The following is a 16,303-nucleotide window of genomic DNA, read 5'->3' on the forward strand; positions in this document are numbered from 1 at the left end:
CAAACAGACGTGCGTGCGCGTGTATGCATACCATACACAATAAAGCCTGCATCACAATAAAGTTACTATTATAAATTGTTACTGAACTCTCTCCAAGCTAAACATGTTCCCCCCAAAAACAAACAAAAAACCACCCAAAAACAACAATAATCATTAACCACAAACTCGAGTAACCACAAATAAACTCGCCTAACAGCAATCTCTGACTTTCCAAAGAAGCGAACCACATAAGCAGAAATGTCAGCGTAGGAATAACTCATTCTGGCCCACAGCTCTGCTCCGCGAAACAGTGCATAACCAGAATGCCGCACGCAACAAGGCCTGACCTTTCATATTAATTAGAGTCAGAGCACTGTCCTGAGGCTCCTGAACTTAAGCGAGACTATTATGCAATCCAGTGATGACTACAGCCTGCATTTCCTTTGAAATGTCAGACTTGTCTTTCACTAACTAGCATGCGCCGGTAGCTTTCCTCTGCCGCTGTTGCGTTTCTGTTTTTTTTGTTTGTTTGTTTTGTTTTGCATGCAAACATAATTATGCAAATGGAGTTCGAGTTGAGATGTTAAAAGTTTGTTATGCCACAGAGCCTACCAAAGGGCCACAGGAAGTGGCCTGGCACCCAGCCAGGGGCAGGGCGATCAGAGGGTGCGTCGGGTCCATAGCGCGCTCCGCGCAGGACGTGCCAGAGCTGACGACATTGCTGAGGTATAAACATGGACACGCTTTATGCAGAACGGCACCGAGTCTGCTTCCATATTTGTGGGCCAAAGCTCTAGCTAACAAGATGATGAACTGGTGTTTCAGAGATATAACAGGACTTTGGAGAGCAAACATTTCAAAGATGGAGAAAGGGGGAGAGAGAGAAGGGGGGAGAAAATAGCAAAGGCTGCCAACATCTTGGCAGATGTAGATATTTCCATTATAGCTAGATAGATCACTTGCCAGATCGCCTCGCAGTTAAAAGCAAGGTGACATTATCAACCAAGTCCCCAGTCAAAGCAGAACCTCCAGCAACAAATCTCCTTCCCATTTCTGAATCTGAGAGAGCCTTTGCTAGGATCATGAAGGAATATTTCAGCCAAAATATCACAAATAGCATTCATGGCTAGCAGTGGTAGCACCTCTGAGTAGAATGGCATTACAGTCTGTTCAGGCATGATTCAGCAGATCAAAAAGAGAAAAATAAAATTAAAACAAAAAGCCACAAAGAAACCATAATAATCAAAATAACTGTGAACAGAAATGTGTGATGAAGAAAAATACTATACTGTGATTACATAGTTGCATTCAAAAGTCAATGATTAGTTAGAAGACTCATTTACATATTACAGCAAACACACAATATATATCAGACCAGCCCTCATTTGCCAGAACATTTTAAACAAACCATCATGTGCAAACCCCCCGTCCAGCAAATTAAGGGACTGGAGGCCTTCTTAGCCATGCTTGTTAAAAAACAGCCTTGTAGTGGAGGGACCAGTTCCAATGAAGCGCTCTAAAGAGCTCGATCTTAGCTGTATGACCCAGCCGGACCTTGGGTCGCCATGGCATGTCCCAACGCTCCTCCGCTGAAGTCCCTGAGGCTCCCAGCCAGCAGAGACGGGAGTGGGTCTCTGGTCCATCTGACCACTGGGCCACGGTTCTCCGACTCTCTAAATTGCAACCAGAGGCTATCCCAGGACATGCAGTAACACAGTGATTCAGCAGTAACACTAATTAATCAGTGGAGCCTGATTTCTAATAGATGGCTAGTCCAAAAAATAGTAGACCATATTTACCAGCCTTCTGTAATCATGCAATATTGAAATGCTGTTGCTACATTGTATAATTTAAAGTTAACTGAAAAATGAAACCTGCTAAAAGGCAGCCATCATTAACTCTCACAGCTTCGCAGTCCATGTACTAATTGACTGAGATATAAACAGCACATTCGAGTGCTCGGGGCCGTAGGTGACCCTGGGTACTGGTGCTCAGGACTCGCACGGTCCTTCTCCACGAGCACCTTCTTCGGCTTTGCTCGCATGCTGGAGGAAGGACGGCACAGCAGCTGCCGCTTCGTTTCACCTGAATCAATTCGCTGCCGGATCCGGGAAGGCGTGCAGGGCAAAACAACCTTGCGGAACAAAATGACCTTTTCCATGAACTTTTCCACTATACTGTGATTACGTAGGTCACATGCTGTGTGCATCAGACAGTTGGTCAAGTTGGTCTTTCCCTCAAAACTATCCGGCACACAGGAATGCTGAGGAGGTGGAGGATGGCTACCACCATGGCAACAGATGGGCAGTGTTCTCTAACTGTACACCTAGGAGATGTTTCTAATTAATAAATGCTTTTATTAAAAGTGGGAAGGGAGTGAAGAAAATGCTGGCCTGGTCTTCACAATCTGTCTTCGGTAATGAAAAATAATAAATCCTAAAATTAGCTTTTATGCATGCCGTGAGGGATGAGACAGTTTCTCATACAACACAGAAAATGTCTCACTTAAATGTCCTGCTGAAGCTGTTTCTCTTTAAATGAGATTCAGTAATATTTTAAGTTGGTTTCCTTGACTTTGGTGCATCAGATAACAGATCAATTACATCACGCTGAATAGCTCTCTGTGTGTTTGTTTGTTTTTGTTTTTTTTGTGTGTGTGTGTGTGTGTGTGTGTGTGTGTGTGTGTGTGTGTGATTGAGGAGAGGAGCTGCCCAGGTATAAGCTTAGATAACACATCAAATATGAATGCTTCCATATCTTCTTCTAAGTGCTCACAGGGGAAATTCTCCACCAGTGCAGCAGGGGGCACTCCTCTATATGGGTTGTCAGTATTTCAGTTACATTTCTTTTCATCCTTTCCATGTTCACTTCCATTTTTTCTAACTGGTTAATTACCTCTTAATCTATATTTTTGGTTTGGTATTTGAGTAGCAGTTTCACACATGTTCTTTGCAAACCTTTACCTGTCTCTCTGGATTGCAATTCTGAACTTACCCATTTGTGTGTTTTTCTCCTGCTCTCTGGCACCGTCAGAGAGCATTTCTAGATGGTTACTCTTCTGCCGTTGGACTATAGTCTTATGGACTTTCCCGTTCGTGCCAGCCTTGTGTGTGTTTTTATTATTCATATATATTTTTTCCAGGTTTCCCTCCCCGTTTAGTCAGTATGCCGGTTCCTACAAACCATCCTCCCACAGTCGTGACAACAAGCATATCCATGATTGGCTAGTGTCGCAGTGAATGACATGGGGGTGGGGTAATGCCCGCCCTCTCACCAGAGAGCAGTATCAATTTGTTCCTTTAGACTCCTGGAAGCCGGAGGAATCCTTGGCGGTCCAAATAAGGTCCAAGTAAGCTTTTCTGTCGTGACACTCGCGGGCCTGCCAACCGCACAAAGTCTTATTGGATTCTCTGGATTCCTGACTGTGCTCAATACTGTTAATTCCTTTCATAGCAAGTCTCACATGTTCTCTGCAATTGGGGCTAGTCACCGTAATTCCCCTCTTCTCTGGCCCTGCCGCCTACCTAGCAGCGACTAAGCAGTGCGCGTGAGGGGTGAGCGGGGAGTTTGACGCAATACCACACCCCACAGTTCTCGTTCTGCCTTGGCGGAGCACTTGATATGAGAGCTCAGCTAGGTGAGGAAAAGCAATATGTCACCTTCCCCATCTCCTTTTTCATTTAGAGCTTGCTAAGCACTTAACACCACGAGCGCGCACACAAAGAGAAAATGAGAGAGAGAAAATGGGAAAATTGTCTGCCGAAAAGACGAGGAGAAAGATTCAGAATATGAAACTGTGGGCACAAGGCTGAAGTGAGGTGGACAGTTTGTTCCTGTATGTTACACTGGTGAGGGTGTTTGCACTGCTGTATTTCTTCCTCCCATCACATGCTGCGGAAGAGCCCATCTTCCATCTGGCTTAGCCCAGCCCAGGGTGTGTGTCTACATCTGCTTGTCTTCCTCTAGGTCGCTCTCCCCCGTCTGTCTCTCTCTCTCGCTCTCTCTGTCGACTCTGCTGCCTACACGATGAGCTGTGCTTTGAATTGGGTCTCGGTCAAGGGGAAAAGTGGGGAGGTGGCGAGGTTTATTGGGAACCGTTTAGCTTCACTGCATTGCTTGTCAAATCAAATCAGAAGATGAATCAACTCTCCAGTCCTTTATGAGGCCTGTAGGAGGTATGCAAATATAGATACTATGATGTACAGTGTGTGTGTGTGTGTGTGTGTGTCTGTGCGTGTGTGCGTGTGATTTCAGATCCACGATCGAAATGCAGCCCACATCCCCCAAAAAGAAAATTGCCCGATTCATGATTTTTCTTCACCTTGTATCAATCCTTTTTATCTCCTCTCAGGAGAAGTTATTAAAAGGTGCTATGGCAACCAGCAGTTTTCCATAGCTTGGGATTCCTGCCTAAAATCATGAAAACCCAGCCTTTAAACTATTAAAGGTGCTCTCAACCACACCAATGAATCCTGTACCGGGCGTCCTCTTCTTCGTGCCGGTCTCCCACAGTGCCGGTGGGAAATCAGCAGACCAGGGCCCGCCCTCCACCGTGCCTCTCCTAACCGTGGCACTCCAAGACCCGAGCAGGACGTTGTTTGCCGGCCCACCTCTTTGAGAAGATCTCTGATCTCAAGAGACATACAAACTCCCTTGGTCATCTTTTGTAAGTTGCTGTGGTTTGGCCTGGAATAGGCCATCAGCGCAGCATGCACATGAGCTTCAGGCCTTCCAGCTGATGCCTTTAGCTTCTCGGGTTTTTGACTGTATGTGAAGCGCTCTCCCCCCCGCTTTGACCAAGGCAGCTCACAGCACGGGCGTCACCCGAGTCGCACTGCACGTCACCGTTAAATGAAAGTGAGGTCACCCAAATCTGCATGGACCTATCTTCGTTTTAGAGTTACTTAATGTGGTTAGAGAACAAAGAATGACGTCGCAAACAAAAGTGACACACGTTGCTCAAAACAAACAGATCAAATGAACAGATCGACAATGGTGTCAGTTCCTCACCTGCTACCAATTAGCCTATGTTAACTTGATTCCCAAAATTCCTAAAAAAAAAAAAGAAGAAGCAACTCTCCAACCATCTTGATTGGCACCTTAAGCACAGGTGAAAGTCCCATGTATGTTACTACCTTTTATCTGGTCTTCAACCGTGGTCCAAACATCCTCGTGTGTAATAAATTGCTGGATTCAACTCCCAGATATGTAAATTGCTTTTGGATTTTTTTCACAAACGCATCATCGCCATTGATTCCTTTCGTGAAGCTCCACGGTGGTCCAGGCATGGACACAGGAAATGAAAGGGTGTCACTTGTCCAAACGAACACAGGCCAAGACTGCGTTCACCGTGTGACCAGTGAACACAGCCACATTCTCCGCCTGGCCGCCCGGCTCCGCTACTGTGGAGAAACGATTCTGTTGGCCATTTCTTTCTTCGGGTGAAGTAAGAAAAGCCTCTGAGAAGGGAGAATGAAAATTAGAGGGATGCAACAGCAAAGGTTTGTGTCATTGTGCCAGCGTTGATGTCAGGGCACAAAAGGTACTGCTACCGGATACAACTGGGATAAAACACGCATACGTCAGGACATTTTTGCGGCACTGGCTCAAGGTTTGGACAGCTTCCTCTTCACGTCCCATGCTCCCCCCCCCCCCAAAAAAAACACCCCCATGCCGCCATAGGCAATCAGAAAGTAGCACAGGATGATAACGTCGACATGATGAAAAAGGAAGACGTCACCGGGGGGTGGGGGTGGGGTGGGGTGAGTTCATTCAACACACGCCCTTGTGCGGTTATCGAAAGAACACAAGACTCTGATCTCTGCAGTAATTCCAGCAGGCAACATGGCACGCGTAGCTCCTCAGCAAGCAGCTGACTTCTAAGCGGCCTTGGCAGAAGCTGTTGTGCCTCAATGAATGTTTAAGGCAATTAGTAACCTGCCGTATGTAAGGCATTAACGCCAGGACGTGGGGGTCCTTGGCATATGGACATGCCCCTTTGCCATACCGTCAGCTTGGAGCTGGCAGCGTGGCTTCCACAGGACGCTGCAGGACTGAAAAGCAGTTCAGAATCCCTTTAAAAAGATACAGCGTGATGAGCCCAAGTCATGAGGCTGCACATCTCAACCAGGATAAACAGAAACGCAACCCAACACTTGATTCTGCTCATGACAAATGCATGTCGAACTGACGGGTGACATTAAAGTCATTTCAGTACACAAATGTAGATTACCCACACTTCTTAGCAGGCGAAGCATGCGAGTTGTGGATGAAATATTACACTGAGAAGGATAAAGAAGGGTGGTGTAAATGGCTTTGAATGGTAATCAGTGGATGACGCCGCACGTCTTGGCAAAACCCCCAGCGATTGCGTGGGACTCTTTGAAGCTGGAAAGTACAAATGGAGTTCTACGTAATGGAGCAGAAAACTGCAAGCGTCAGTAGCCTCTTGGCTGGCTGCTGGCTTAGGACTGAAGCTGGAATCTACACTGCATCAATTCAGCCAATTGGAACAGAGGAACCTGCCTTTGGAATACTAGTTCTGTTCATTCAGATTTTTTTTTTTTAAATGCTGTATGACTGTGGGAGCCAACAATGGCTGTGGTGTGCTGTCATGAGGCTGGCCCAAGAAGCACTGAACCAAAACAATAGGTAGGGACAATATTAATTAATAAAAACGATGACTGCAGAACCAACTGATCAATTTTTATTTCTGTAGAAGATTTAAAAACAACCATATTGGACCAAAGTGCTGTACAAATAAAAAGATCTAAGAAGAAAAAAAAAAAACCAAACCAAAAAAAACCACACTTAAGAGTAACCAAAAAAAAAATAAAAAAATGCAGACCGCACAACAATAAAACACAGTAGCAAAAAAAAGGTATAGTCATATAATAAGCTCATGCATCAGTGGCCAGCACTCCAAATGGGCTACTATGAGCCACAGCTAGCAAAAGACGAGGTGATTGGCTGCATGTGCCGTGGAGGAAGCATGTGATGGGCCTCACCCACTCTAGTGGACAACTGTACTGGAATTGGTGAAGAGGCTGAGCATGAGTAAAATGGCACAGTGGCTGGGGTGAGGTAAAAGCAGTAAATCATTTGTTAATTTAAGAATCCTGGAATCAGGATACTGATTCTTGTCCAAATGATTGGTTTTCACTTGGATGTGAAAAAAAACAAAACCCTCCAACACTTTAGATAGAAATTGTCATTTGGAGATTTTGGTTTGTAATTATTCAAATGTTTGGCTTTTTTTAATGAGAGTGTGGATCAAAGACTATGTTGACTTGGTCAACATACCACAAGGATCAAGCACCACAGCACAATCTCATGTGATCTAAAACAGCCCTGAATGGCTGGACTGAGTGCCTCTTGTTCCTTTAAATATTAATGAGCCATTACTCCCCCCCGCCACACACACACACACACACACACACACACACACACACACACACACACACACACACACTTTTTTTCATATATGTTGGTGCAACCATATATGAGGCAAAGTGAGATTTGAGAGTTTGTTTGAGGTCAGGTCGCATCTTTCAAAACTTGCATACCTGCACCCTGCCTTCTGTCATCTGACAGACAACTCCCAAAAACCTGACTGGATTGACTTATTTCAAAGTAGGTTGGTAGGCATTCCAGATACTGCAATGTATGTGCACAAGTACAGAAAAACTGAATTTCTCATGATCTACCCTTAAAAGTTTCAAAGCACATCATTCACGTCTCCTAGTCCATATATGTGGCATCTAAGCTGCTACAGCTTGTTTGGAAATCACAGTTTCTCTGATGTCACAAGAACAAACTCATTTACATATTTCTGCCCATTCAGCAGTTTAGCTCCGCCCTCTTACAGTGACGGTCTCAGGCATGCATCAGCTCTGAGCGCTGTTTGAATGAGGTGCATTACAGCGCAGCCAATCAGAACAGAACTCATTTATCTTATATACATCACAGTAACAAACAGCCTGTTTAAATGGTGATAAATAAGAGGTTAGAAAGATTATAAAATGGTCATGTAAAAATGAATTACGGAACATAGACCCACACAAACATCGTAAGTGGACATCAAGGCGTGATATAAAATAAAGGAAATGGTTAGGATATGGGCCCCTCAAATCGCCTTTGAGTTATGGATGTTCCTCAAATCTGAGCAATTTAGCTCGTTACTTTAACCGAGTGCCGGTACATGGTGAGACAGTTCCTTAATATTTCACATGAAACGAAGTTTGTTCTTCCATGTCCACGTTGCCTTTCTGCTTTCCTGCCTGAGGGTACAGTAGTATACCAAGGGCTGAGTTTCAACATTTGCCCCTCTGACTCCCAGAGTAGCTCAAGGATATCTGTGTAAGCACAGTTAAATTAAAAGGACTAGCTTATCCAAATCCTTGGAAGGAAGGAAGACGCTGATGTTAACAAACAAGGGTGAGACTAGGCATGCATAGCGATAGAGGAGGTAATGTAGCAGGAACAATGATCCACAGGGCTAGAATACGAGCATGGCAGTGTGGAGCTGAACATGATTGGTCTACGATCAGGTCCTGCATTTCCAGAGTCCACATATTAAAAAGCACCAAGAATCAGCAAATCAAAATCAATCAATACTAGGAACAATCGAACACAGACTGAACTTTCCTGTATAAAATTCCCGTTTGATTGGGGAATCAGCAGATAATGGTGCACTTGTGCCTCGAAACTCGCATATTTTTTCCACAGGCATTGATTGGCATTTAAAGCAGCTGCCAAAGATAGTGTGCCAGTTCGCCACGCCTTCCTGAGACTCAGTGAGCTGGAAAAGTTACAATCTACTGGAGAGAAGATGAAGGCATGAGGGTAGGAGAAAGTAAGTTAAAACAAGCAAAACAGCCAATGTGTGGCACGCGGCGCGAGCGCTACATCACTCTGTCAACTACTCAAATGTCCACTCTATATTCAGTGTTCACGCAAACCTTTTAACAGAGTTCCGTTTACTCATATTTCAGTCTCTCATTTGCAACAGAACGCTCTCTCTTCTCATCACTCCGGAGCATTAAGTACACCCAAACTACTTAAGGAACGTTTCAATATAGGCCAGGGTGTCTCAGCCAGCCCACATGCCATGTGGAGGAGGGAAAAGCAAACATCTCCGGTAGGAAAGACGAACATACCCTGGTATCAGCTGCGTTCCTTTAATCATTACGGCACATCACCATTAAAGACGCATTCCAAGCACACTGCTACAAGAGCTGAGGAGAAAAGATGAATGTTGAAAGGAGAGAATACCATCATGCAAACTGTGTTGTTAGCATTTTTGGGGAGAGCTACGTTTAATAGATAGATGTCTTTAATACTATCCAAACTCCAGAGATGCCAAGACACCGCAAAGGCCAACCACTGTCAGTCAGAGTTCCCTTCCTTCCTGTTAATAATGACAAATTAATTTTATGAATAATACAATTATTCATAAACAGACTGTAATATGAAATTCTTTGGAAAAAGGGGTGTTTACATGTATTTAATCACGTTTCTTATTTAGGATAGTTTTTAAAACAAGAATCTACAGAACAGTTTTGGCCCCAGTCCTTCCATGACGAGAGTATTTGTCTTTTGATTTAGCGACACATACTAGAAAGACATTCAAGCAGAAATTAAAAAGGCTCCTGTCACTATCGGGTCGCTCAAAAGCCTAGTGTCCCTTTGAGGGCCCTCCACTGCTAGGCTGACTGTGGTCCTGCACATAAAAATGCCCTTTAATGCTGAGTCCAGACCGCACAGGCCTCTCCGATGAGTCTCGGCAAGGTTGGTGTGGGTGCGTGATGCCTTTGGCTGCGCTGGAGGAAGTGCAGTGTGTATAACGAGCAGCAGGAAGCCCACTCTGGTGAGTGCGTTCTCATAGTTTTTCTGATGAGAGAAAAGGAGGACATCCTGGATGTGTGTTAGAGCAAGATCTACTACTAGTACTAGCCCTGCAAAATGTCCTTGTGCGGCTTGAAAACTAACATGGACGAAGGTCGATGGAAGAATTAGTGGGATGTTGATCCCAGCTGAAGTCTTCTCTCTCCTTGACTGATCAGCCAGTTTCTCTGCGCTTGTGGTGTGTGGGTTCTCTGGCACCTATTACGTTTATGTTTTACCTGACAAACCTTTGCATGCCCTCCGGTCTCTCTCCATGCCTCTTCGGCTGTTGTGCATCTCTCTCTCTCTCACACACACACACACACACACACACACACACACACACACTCACACACTCACACGTCTGTTTATTTTTGTTTGTTTTTTAAGAGAAAAATTATCCCAGATACGAATAATATGAATAATAATAATAATAAAGGATCAATGAATAACAATTCATCCCATAAAATCACAACAAGTGCAGTTCCCAGTAAACGCAAAAATCGCTAGACTTTTTAAAGCGCCAACCAGAAAACATGGCCAGGACCTGAAACACAAGGGGCATGAAACAAATGGAAAGGCAGAAAGAGAGAGCGAGAGAGAGAGGTGAGAGAGAGTGCGAGAGAGAGCTTCCCACTGAAGTCTGTGATTGGAGAAGCACCCTTGAAGACTCCACTTCTCAACCCTAGTTTCGGAAGGTCATACAGGACACTGACAGACTATCAGCCTCCATGTTATTAAAGCCTGATTGAGCCATCATGGTTTTGTAGGAGATTAAAATATCCCACCAGGACTTGTGCTCCCTGGGGTGTTTGTGGGGTGGAGGGGATGGGGTGCTTGCCTCCAATCCTTCTGCATACATAAATAATTAAGTACAGAGCCCTTGATGTTATTCACCTTACAGTCCTCTAGAGAGGCAAGCTCTGCTGTAGTAACTACATACGGTGAAGACCAGGAGTATATGGAGGACAGTCATGATAATGAGATGTAAAGGCAGTGCTACTTGTAGTGAACATTGGTGTTATTCCCTGCAGCCATCCTTCACACAAAACTTCCATGATTCATAAACTAAATCTTTTAAGCAATAATGTGAAGGCAAGAATCAATACCATTTCATACAGTAAAATGTTTTTGTTTTGTTTTTTTTGTTTTTTTTTACATAACCTTTCGCTCATTTAGTCACAAATTTCCTCAGATACATTCAGCTCGTGGCACAAATGTGACTCGAACCCGAGCCCCAGTGCCAGGGCTCTCCTCTGCATACCGAAGAGAACATTAGCTTGAATGTTAGCTTGGTTCTGTGCTGTGCAGGTTTTCACTTATTAATGTATTCACGTGACATTCATCATCCTGTTTGAAATTTCCCCTCTGAGGACTGCAGGCTGACACTGGTTCCCATTAACGTACGTGCCACTCAGTCTGCAACGACGACGCTCTAATGTCAGATATGCCAATTTCCCCTCATCCTGCCCTACACTCTGGTTAACGAGCGCAACTCGCACCGCTTGCGCATCGCTCCCATGGCTAGCCGTTTCAAACCTCAAGCTTCACGCCAGCAGGGTTCCCCGTCCAACGCAGGCTGGACGACATCCCCTCTCGTGGTTGTCCGTAACGACCGTTCAGCTCGGGAACGGGAGCCGAGGACAGGGGACACGCGGCCCCGAGATCTGGCGAGCGAATCCCTGGCTCGTTACGTCTCCCCTCAGCCGTGCGGCGCCGTGGGTCAGCTGGGAGGTTTTAAGTGACAAGGAAGATAGCTGAACTCAATCCGGGCACGGTGGCTCAGAGATGATGGGCTAGTAATGAGTCCAGTGCCTGGGGCAGCAGAGGAAAGGGGCCTTGGGTTGGTGCTCTAAACCGCCTGTAGCCATTCTGAGAAGTAAACATCAATGAGTCTCATTAGAGCCTAGCCTATCTGTGCTGCTGGGCAGATTCGAACATGGCTCCAGCCCCAAAGAGAATTAGGGCCCCTTATTTTCATACGGTGGGGGTGGGGTGTGTGTGTGAAAGATTTACAGTGGCGTGTCTGGGCGAAGTTTTTAATGAGTTGCTCAAACCAATGGCCCTTGCAAAAAACAGTTTCATTTTACATCACCCTCGTTAACTTCTTAGCGAGCACATCTGAACATAAGCATTTATAGTTTCAGCATTTCGCAAAAAAACATGCAGAGCAATGTACATATTTATTGGTATGAACGTTGGTATGAATGTGTGCTTCCTTAGACTCAAACCCATGACCTTGTTGTTGTTTATTATTATTAATAATAATAATAATAATAATAATAATAATAATAATAATAATAATAATAATAAGACTACCTGGTAGTAAACAAACTCATCAGTAGTTCTGTAGTGGAGAGCATCTTGGGATTTATTACATCCTGTCACTGATCCTTACTTCCTTCTAATATAGTCAACAATGGAGTGCTGTCAGCGGCTCAGCTGATTAAAGTTTCATGGGGGAGTGTTAATTAAAGGTGTGTTCTGTGTATTTCACGGTCAGCTCCTGTAACTCACTGGGATGCACTGGGACAGGATGTGCAAGGCTATATTAGACTAGTAATGCAGCTGAGCGTAAGACTTATAAACTGATAAACCCAGAGGAACAAGTTCTTTCTCTCTCGATCAGATTTTGAGATTTTCGAAGTCCCAAATCTGCCGAGAGAAGGTCTTCTACTTCTTGTCACCTTGGCTTGGTAAAACTGGTTTGATGTATTTCCAGTTTTTTTTATATTCCTACGCATATTCCTAATTTAGTATATAATTACTATTACAATTACAATGTAATTAATATATATTAATAAAATTATATATTCCTAATATGCTTATCATTACATCAGAACAAAGAATCCGTGCCCTACTGCAGTTTTCTGAATGAAAAAGAGGGTCTTTCAGTGACTTCAGTGCATCGTTTGAATGTTTGGTAAAAGCTGGGTTCCTTCCAATGAAGTGTTCCATTGCAGCAGCCTGGTGACATATGGGGTCTTTCTTACTCCTAACAGCCAGATTAAAAGCTCGGTTATGATGGCTTCATGGGAGAATATTTTGCTCTGGGTAAAGTTAATAACATTAACAACAACAACAAAAACAAACACAAACAAACAAACAAACTACAATGCAGGGTGGTTTTGTTTTATGCGGTATTGGACGGAGTAAAAAGGTAAGGAAACACATGCCATAAGTCAGCTACACCAAACCACAAATGTCCTTCTACTTATAAACTTTTAAAATTTATTTATACATTTCCTTAACTGCGTATGTGAGCAAAAATTGCAAATAAAATTGGGATCAATTTGCCGTATTCAAATCCAAATGCAAGGCTCACGCTTCCATCACTACAGTGGTAAATATCACTCTGCGTTTGTCGGATCCTTCGTATAACGCGTGTCATAGTGGTTACCATGACAACAGCACCATGCGTTTGCTTTCGTTTCGCTTTCGTTCAGTCTTGTGTTCTGTATTCGCTACCCTTCATTGTTTTCACTGAACTTGAGTTGTCCCCAGTCTACTTGTGTATATACACCCCTCATCTTCCTGTTTGTCATTCGTCGATTCCTAACTATTTAGCAACCAATTTTCCTGCCATTGTGTTCATTTATGTTCCATGTGCCCAGTTTCTCTGTTGAAGCTTCAGACATCAATAGTCACATGGTAATGATAACAAATGTTATCAAAGTTAACTTTGAATCAGTGCAATTTGTAATAGTGAAACAAGCTGTGTTTCAGTATTGAACATCCTATCGCTAAAAATTTGGAGTTACCTTCATAAACATTGCTCTCAAGCGCACTTCTTTCCTGCCTCAACTTGCTATGAGACTGACCGCTCTACGCAGAGAGGGGATACTCTGGTCGCTTCCTGTAGCAACACATGTCTTTAGACATATTTACACGTTCTTCATTCTGAGCCATTCTCCCACGTGTTGGTGGACTGCGTGGGTACTTTACCAAAGTCAAAGCCAGTGAATCCGTTTCTGCTTACTACAATGTGTATGTTAACATGTTTTCCTGAAGCTATTCCTGACAACTAAATTAACTGCTGTTGCTGTTAAGGCCTTGATTTGCTACTGATGTGCTTCCTGAGGTTCTTCAGACAGACCTTGGTAATAATATCATCTTGTCCATGTTGTTATAACCAGGGCAAACATCTTATAAGGTGAAGCATCACAAGGAGCTATTGAAAGATTCCATCAAACCTTGAAGTCCACACTTCTTACTTGCAACATGTGGCACAGTTCAGGAATCTCTTGGCCTTAGCCCTTCCGAGTTAGTTTATGCTGTGGTCCTTTGCAGGTTTTAAAGGAATCAGATGACAAGCCAAAATGAAATGTGTCATAGATCACATCAGTAGATTCAGAGCGAGGCTCTGTAAGGCATGGGCATTAGCCAGGGAGACACTTGGAAGTAACCAAGGCTCCATGAACAAGCATTATCATGAGAAAACGGCGAGCAGACATTTACCTCCTGGTGATGAGATTTTGGTCTTGCTTCCAGTTTTTGAGTCATGTCTCTTACAGCTGGGCTTTCCGGCCCATACGTGGCCATAAGCTTAGTGATAGAAACTGCCTTTTCACACTCAAGACAGAAAAGGGAAAATGCATTTGGTTACAGGTGATAAAGTGAGAGAGCCAGTTTTAGGTAGAGGCATGTAACTGGCTCACCTAGAAATGATGGACAATATAGAGTCTCTTCTTGGCTATTCAGATGTAGCTTCCCATCAGTATTCCAACGTTCACCTTCTCAGTGCAGTGTTTTGCAGCATGATGTACTACGACCTTCCCATTAATCAGTTTCTTCATCATGCCAACGTGGTTAACAGAGAAGCCTTAAAGAAGAAAGTCTCCTACTTCCTTGAACATGGTTTAGCGAAACAGAGTTTGATCCCCTTGCCCTACTTGGCATTTTCACAAAGATTGTATTTGTCGATTCTGCACAGACTATAGATGATTAAATTCAGTTTCTGTCTTGCTTCCTTTGCCTTGTATGGAATATTGTATACACAATTGGTTCACCTCATCACGTTCGTTACAATTGGTTCACCTCATTACGTTCGTAATTTATATCTACTTAAAGGTCACTGGCAAGTGACTCTTGCTCCCTTGAAGTGTTTGCTTTCGTGACTCCTGATTTCCTCAAGTATGTAGTAATGGATTTTGGTCTTTGAGATGTCCCAACTCCATTTCAAAAGTTGGTTAACAAGCACTGTCGGACGAATCTGGTCTGGCTGTGTAACATGTTTAGATGATATAGTGGCGTAATGGTTAAGAGCACATGAATTCTTTTCGGTTGGGGTTCTAGAAGCTGACGTTAATGCTTCCCATACGCTGAATTTAACCAAGTGTGAATTTGCCTGTGAGATGTTCAACATGAGTGGTTCGATCCAGTAAGTGGGGAGAGAAAGCCTGCTGGCACAGAGAAAGAGACTACAGAGGGGACACTGTGGCTGTGAAGGACAACCATCAGACGCAAGCATGTGCAGTGAACAGAAGAACATTGAAATTTTGTTGCACTACTGTTACGTGCATCTGCTGAGGCACTCACTGTAATCTACAAAGATGATCCTTTATCTGGTTTTTACATCATGTTTTCTTTCTTTTTGAAATTCCCTGAGGTCAGAAGTAAATTTAAAAACCTGAGTTTTGCTCATTAGAGACATATCTAGTCTGTCATGGATATGGGTACTGATATTAAGCTACTAGAAAGTACCAAGAGGTATTTTTCTGAACCAGACAAAACTGAAAAGTACATCCTAGGACACGCCCTCCACACAGGCTCCTCTCACGGTTAACAGTGTGCTCACCAGACCAATTAAAAAAAAAAAAAAAAACACTGGGAAGGAATAGAGAAGAATACAAAGAAGAAAAGAGCATTTTGGTTACTGTTAGATGTGATCAGTAACTTCTCTTTTTCTATCCGTAAATGATGAGAAGCACTTTCCCCTCCCACACAACGGAGTACAGCCCGCCCCCTGCCTGTGCGGTCTGTGCATGATGGGATATGTACAAGTAAAGTCTGAAATCAACAACAATCTCCTCCACAACAAAACACCACAATGAAACAACATTTTCCTGCATAGAGAACTAGGTGTTTGCTTCCATCAAAGCTCATGCCACCTTCAGCTCCCAACCAAACCGCCTTGTGGCTTTATGAAAAACACTACTTCTCAATGAGCTTTGCACTTGCATTTTTTTTCCTTTTCACCCATCTGCTCTGAAGACAGACAAGGCAGTGTACTGTGGTAATTGAGTTATTAACTAAACTTAAATCCGTAAAGTGTTTCTTTTAAAGCTTTGCTTAATTCATTCAACGATTGTTCACATACTAATATGATTGCCTTGGTCAATAAAATAAAACTTATGTTCCTAATGACAGAATCAGAAAACATCCATGCTTATGTTTGTCACATGATACCAAGATAATAAACTAAACAAAACAAATGAAT

General features: G+C 43.6%; 1 protein-coding gene across 3 annotated transcripts in view; it reads right to left on the bottom strand.

Annotated features, from left to right (window-relative positions):
• Positions 1 to 16,303, bottom strand: part of oxr1a (oxidation resistance 1a) — a 106,340-nt gene that overhangs the window by 79,793 nt on the left and 10,244 nt on the right. The window lies entirely within an intron of this gene.

Source organism: Electrophorus electricus, chromosome 5 (assembly GCF_013358815.1).
Source record: "Electrophorus electricus isolate fEleEle1 chromosome 5, fEleEle1.pri, whole genome shotgun sequence".
NCBI lineage: Eukaryota > Metazoa > Chordata > Actinopteri > Gymnotiformes > Gymnotidae > Electrophorus > Electrophorus electricus.